Source organism: Arachis hypogaea, chromosome 15, assembly GCF_003086295.3.
Source record: "Arachis hypogaea cultivar Tifrunner chromosome 15, arahy.Tifrunner.gnm2.J5K5, whole genome shotgun sequence".
Classification (NCBI taxonomy): Eukaryota; Viridiplantae; Streptophyta; class Magnoliopsida; order Fabales; family Fabaceae; genus Arachis; species Arachis hypogaea.
In genome coordinates, this window is record NC_092050.1 from 27143906 (window position 1) to 27150517 (window position 6612).

At 36.5% G+C, this 6612-nt stretch overlaps 1 non-coding gene across 1 annotated transcript; it reads right to left on the reverse strand.

The window, feature by feature from the left end:
* Positions 1–4323: 4323 nt before the first annotated feature.
* Positions 4324–4427, reverse strand: LOC112752626 (small nucleolar RNA R71). The gene has a single exon (XR_003177053.1). It is a non-coding gene; the product is annotated as a small nucleolar RNA R71 (small nucleolar RNA).
* Between the last annotated feature and the right edge of the window lie 2185 nt (positions 4428–6612).

Below are 6612 nucleotides of genomic sequence, written 5' to 3' on the forward strand. Positions count from 1 at the left end.
CATTAAAAAGGTTTAGATTGAACTTATTTTGAAGCTTTTGAAAAATATTACAAAAGCGGTATTTGATTTAAAGGAACATCTCTGTTCAAGGTAGTGGAGTGAGTCGGACTCTTAGTGACAAATAATCAGAGTGACGCAATGGAAAGCGAGAGGGAACATCGACACGGTAAGACGCTTCGAGGAAGATATATCGCGTGATTCGAATTTTCGAGGGCGAAAATTTTATTAGGAGGGGAGAATGTAAGAACCAGCATAACCGTTTTAATAAAATAATAATTTTTAAGTGCCCAGAGTAGATTCAAAATTTAGAAGTTTTAATTTGAAATAGAAAGGTGAAATTCGATTTCGATGAATTTTTCTGAGTTGGAAAATATATCTTTTTCGAAAAGTTTTTGTAAAAATGCGTACTGGTGCTTAAGCTGGAGTACCAGCTCTAGTCTGTCCAGTACTGTGTATTTCAGAAAATAAGATTTTGAAAATTGATTTAATTGTTTTGAAAGGATACAAATAATTTAGAATTGAAAATCGGGCACTGATGAGCGGATAATTTATACGCTTTTTGGCATTATTTTTACATAGTTTTTAGTATGATTTAGTTAGTTTTTAATATATTTTTATTAGTTTTTAAATAAAAATCACATTTCTGGACTTTACTATGAGTTTATGTATTTTTCTGTGATTTCAGGTATTTTCTGGCTGAAATTGAGGGACTTGAGCAAAAATCAGATTCAGAGGTTGAAGAAGGACTGCAGATGCTGTTGGATTCTGACCTCTCTGCACTCAAAGTGGATTTTCTGGAGCTACAGAACTCCAACTGGCACGCCCTCAATTGCGTTGGAAAATAGACATCTAGGGCTTTCCAGCAATTAATAATAGTCTATACTTTGCCCGAGTTTAGACGATGCAAACTGGCGTTCAACGCCAGCTTCCTGCCCTATTCTGGAGTTAAACGCCAGAAACAGGTTGTAAAGTGGAGTTAAATGCCAGAAACAGGTTACAAACTGGTGTTCAATTCCAAGAGAAGCCTCTACACGTGTAAAGCTCAATGCTCAGCCCAAGCACACACCAAGTGGGCCCCTGAAGTAGATTTTTGCATCATTTACTCATTTCTGTAAACCCTAGTAACTAGTCTGATATAAATAAGACCTTTTACTATTGTATTAGACATCTTTGATAAGTTTTATGCTATCTTAGACCTTTATGGGGGCTGGCCATTCGGCCATGCCTGGACCATTATCACTTATGTATTTTCAATGGTAGAGTTTCTACATACCATAGATTAAGGTGTGGAGCTCTGCTGTTCCTCATGAATTAATGCGAGGTACTATTGTTTTTCTATTCAATTCAAGCCTATTTTTTATCTAAGATATACACTTGTTCTTCAACTTGAGGAAGGTGATGATCTGTGACACTCATCATCATTCTCACCTATAAACGTGTGCCTGACAACCACTTCTGTTCTACTTGCGATAGCTTGAGTGCGTATCTCTTAGCCTCCTGGTTCATGACGCATGGTTGCCTCGCCTGACAACCGAGCCCTCCATTTCATGAGATCAGAGTCTTCGTGGTATAGGCTAGAATTATTGGCGGCCATTCTTGAGATCCGAAAAGTCTAAACCTTGTCTGTGGTATTCCAAGTAGGATCTGGGAAGGGATGGCTGTGACGAGCTTCAAACTCGCGAGTGCTGGGCGTAGTGACAGACGCAAAAGGATTACTGAATCCTATTCCAGTATGATCGAGAACTGACAGATGAATAGCCGTGCTGTGACAGCGCATTTTGGACCATTTTCACTGAGAGGATGGGATGTAGCCATTGACGATGGTGATGCCCTACATAACGCTTGCCATGGAAAGGAGTATGAAGGATTGGATGAAGACAATAGGAAAGCAGAGAATCAGAAGGAACAAAGCATCTGCATACGCTTATCTGAAATTCTCACCAATGAATTACATAAGTACCTCTATCCTATATTTTATTCATATTTTTATTATCAATTCACCATAACCATTTGAATCCGCCTGACTGAGATTTACAAGGTGACCATAGCTTGCTTTAAACTGACAATCTCCGTGGGATCGACCCTTACTCACGTAAGGTTTATTACTTGGACGACCCAGTGCACTTGCTGGTTAGTTGTGCGAAGTTGTGACAAAGTGTGTGAATTACATTCCGAGCACCAAGTTTTTGGCGCCGTTGCCGGGGATTGTTCGAGTTTGGACAACTGACAGTTCATCTTGTTGCTCAGATTAGGTAATTTTATTTTATTTTTAAGCTTTTTTATTTCTTATTTTCGAAAATAATACAAAATTTTTTTTTCCTTTTTCGTTTTGCCCAAAATAATTTTCGAAAATTAAAAAAAATTTTAATAAAATCATAAAAATCAAAAAAATAATTTGATGTTTCTTGTTTAAGTCTTGTGTCAGTTTTTAAGTTTGGTGTCAATTGCATGTTTATCTCTTTCTTGCATTTTTCGAAAATCCATGCATTGCATTCTTCATGATCTTCAAGTTATTCTTGGTAAGTCTTCTTGTTTGATCTTTAAAATTTCTTGTTTTGTGTCTTTTCTTGTTTCTCATATGCATTTTTGAATTATTAATGTCTCAACATTGAAAATTTCTAAGTTTGGTGTCTTGCATGTTTTTCTTTTCTTAAAAATTTTCAAAAATAAGTCTTGATGTTCATCTTGAGATCTTCAAAGTGTTCTTGGTGTTCATCTTGACATTCATAAGTGTTCTTGCATGCATCATGTGTTTTGATTCATAATTTTCATGTTTTGAGTCTCTTGGTTGTTTTTCTCTTTCATCATTAAAAATTCAAAAATAAAAAAAAAATATCTTTCCCTTTTTCTTCTCATAAAATTCGAATATTTAAGTTGACTTTTTCAAAAATTTTTAAAATCTAGTTGTTTCTTATGAGTCAAATCAAAATTTCAATTTAAAAAAATTCTATCTTTTTCAAATCTTTTTCAAAAATCAAATCTTTTTCATTTTTCTTTTATGATTTTCGAAAATTTCAAATTAATTTTCAAAAATCTTTTTCTTATCTTGTTCATAATTTCAAAATCTTTACTAACAATTAATGTGAATGATTCAAAAATTTTTAAGTTTGTTACTTGCTTATTAAGAAAGGTTCAATCTTTAAATTTTAAAATCATATCTTTTTGTTTCTTGTTAGTCAAGTAATCAACTTTAATTTTCAAAAATCAAATCTTTTTAATTTCCTTTTTAAATCTTTTTCAAAATAAATGTCAATCACATCTTTTTCAAAATCAATTTCAAAATCTTTTCTAACCTCTTATCTTTTCAAATTGATTTTCAAATCTTTTTCAATTAACTACTTAACTTTTTGTTTGATTTTAAAGGTTTACTATTTCAATCATATCTTTTTCAAAACTACCTAACTAATTCTCTCTCTGATTTTCAAAAATCACCTTCCTCTTTTTCAAAATTCCTTTTTAATTAACTATTTGTTTTAAATTTTAATTTGATTTAATTTTATTTTCCTTTCTGAATTTTCGAATTTTAACTTTAATTTTAAATTAAAAACAAAAAATATTTTTCTTTTCTTTTCAATTATTTTCGAAAATTCTTCCCTCTCTCATCTCCTTTTAATTATTTATTTATTTACTAACACTTCTCTTCATCTCAAAATTCGAACCCTCTCTTCCTCTTGGTGTTCGAATTTTTCTTCTTCTATTCTTTTCTTCTTCTACTCACATAAAGGAATCTCTATACTGTGACATAGAGGATTCCTCTTCTTTTCTGTTCTCTTCTTTTTCACATGAGTAGGAACAAAGATAAGAACATTCTTGTTGAAGCTGATCCGGAACCTGAAAGGACTCTGAAGAGAAAGCTAAGAGAAGTTAAAACACAACACTCTGAAGAGGACTTTACTGAAATTTTCGAAAAAGAAGTTGAGATGGCCGAAACCAATAATAATGGTGGAGGTACAAGGAAGATGCTTGGTGACTTTACTGCACCAAATTCCAACTTGCATGGAAGAAGCATCTCAATCGCTGCCATTGGAGCAAACAATTTTGAGCTAAAGTCTCAATTAGTTTCTCTTATGCAACAGAATTGCAAGTTTCATAGACTTCCATCAGAAGATCCTTTTCAGTTCTTAACTGAGTTCTTGCAGATCTGTGATACTGTTAAAGACCAATGGGTTTGACTCCGAGGTCTACAGGCTTATTCTTTTTCCGTTTGCTGTAAGAGACAGAGCTAGAATATGGTTGGACTCTCAACCTAAAGATAGCCTGAACTCTTGGGATAAGCTGGTCACGGCTTTCTTAGCCAAGTTCTTTCCTCCTCAAAAGCTTAGCAAGCTTAGAGTGGATTTTCAAACCTTCAAACAGAAAGAAGGTGAATCCCTCTATGAAGCTTGGGAGAGATATAAGCAACTGACCAAAAAGTGTCCTTCTGACATACTTTCAGAATGGACCATCCTGGATATATTCTATGATGATCTATCTGAATTATCAAAGATGTCATTGGACCATTCTACAGGTGGATCCATTCACCTAAAGAAAACGCCTGCAGAAGCTCAAGAACTCATTGACATGGTTGCAAATAATCAGTTCATGTACACTTCTGAAAGGAATCCTGTGAGTAATGGGACGCCTCAGAAGAAGGGAGTTCTTGAAATTGATACTCTGAATGCCATATTGGCTCAGAATAAAATATTGACTCAGCAAGTCAATATGATTTCTCAGAGTCTGAATGGATTGCAAGCTGCATCCAACAGTACTCAAGAGGCATCTTCTGAAGAAGAAGCTTATGATCCTGAGAACCCTATGGAAATACCTATAATCCCTCATGGAGAAATCATCTAAATTTCTCATGGAAAGATCAAAAAAAGCCTCAACAAGGCTTTAATAATGGTGGAAGAAACAGGTTTAGCAATAGCAAGCCTTTTCCATCATCCACTCAGCAACAAACAGAGAATTTTGAGCAGAATCCATCTAGCTTAGCAAATATAGTCTCTGATCTATCTAAGGCCACTTTAAGTTTCATGAATGAAACAAGGTCTTTCATTAGAAATTTGGAGGCACAAGTGGGCCAGCTGAGTAAAAGGGTCACTGAAACTCCTCCTAGTACTCTCCCAAGCAATACAGAAGAGAATCCAAAAAGAGAGTGCAAGGCCATTACCTTACTTGGTGTGGCCGAACCCAAAATGGAGGAGGAGGACGTGAATCCTAGTGAGGAAGACCTCCTGGGACGCTCAGTGACCAATAAGGAGTTTTCCTTTGAGGAACCAAAGGAATCTGAGGCTCATCTAGAGACCATAGAGATTCCATTGAACCTCCTTCTGCCCTTCATGAGCTCTGATGAGTATTCATCCTCTGAAGAGGATGAAGACATTACTGAAGAGCAAGTTGCTAAGTACCTTGGTGCAATCTTGAAGCTGAATGCCAAATTATTTGGTAATGAGACTTGGGAAGATGAACCTCCCTTGCTCACCAATGAACTAAATGCATTGGATAGGCAGAAATTACCTCAAAAGAAACAGGATCCTGGTAAATTCCTAATTTCCTGTAACATAGGTACCATGACCTTTGAGAAGGCTCTGTGTGACCTGGGGTCAGGAATAAACTTAATGCCACTCTCTGTAATGGAGAAACTAGGGATCTTTGAGGTGCAAGCTGCCAGAATCTCATTAGAGATGGCAGACAACTCAAGAAAACAGGCTTATGGGTAAGTAGAGGACGTGTTAGTAAAGGTTGAAGGCTTTTACATCCTTGCTGATTTCATAATCCTAGACACTGGGAAGGATGAGGATGAATCCATCATCCTTGGAATACCCTTCCTAGCCACAGCAAGAGCTGTGATTGATGTGGACAGAGGAGAATTGGTCATTCAACTGAATGAGGACAACCTTGTGTTTAAAACTCAAGGATCTCCTTCTGTAACCATGGAGAGGAAGCATGAAAAGCTTCTCTCACTGCAGAGTCAACCAAAACCCCCACAGTCAAACTCTAAGTTTGGTGTTGAACCCCCACATTCAAACTCTAAGTTTGGTGTTGGGAGGTTCCAACAATGCTCTGAACATCTGTGAGGCTCCATGGGAGCTCACTGTCAAGCTATTGACATTAAAGAAGCGCTTGTTGGGAGGAAACCCAATGTTATTTAATTATATCTATTTTATTTTCTATTATTATTTTATGTTTTTTTAGGTTGATGATCATGTGGAGTCACAAAAACTACTGAAAAATAAAAAACAGAATGAAAAACAGCTTTAAAAACAGCTCACCTTGGAGGAAGAACTTACTGGCGTTTAAACGCCAGTAAGAAGCATCAAACTGGCGTTTAACGCCAGAAAGAAGCATCAAGCTGGCGTTAAACGCCAGAAACAAGCACCAAACTGGCGTTTAACGACAGAACAGAGCATGGAAGTGGCGTTAAACGCCAGAAACAGGCTACATTTGGGCGTTTAACACCAAAAACAAGCAGCAAGCTGACGTTAACGCCAGACATGCATGCTAAAGGCATTTTACACGCCTAATTGGAGCAGCGATGTTAAGTCCTTGACCCCACTGGATCTGTGGACCCCACAAGATCCCCTCAGGATCTATGGACCCCACAGGATCCCCACCTCTTCTTCTCTCCTCTTT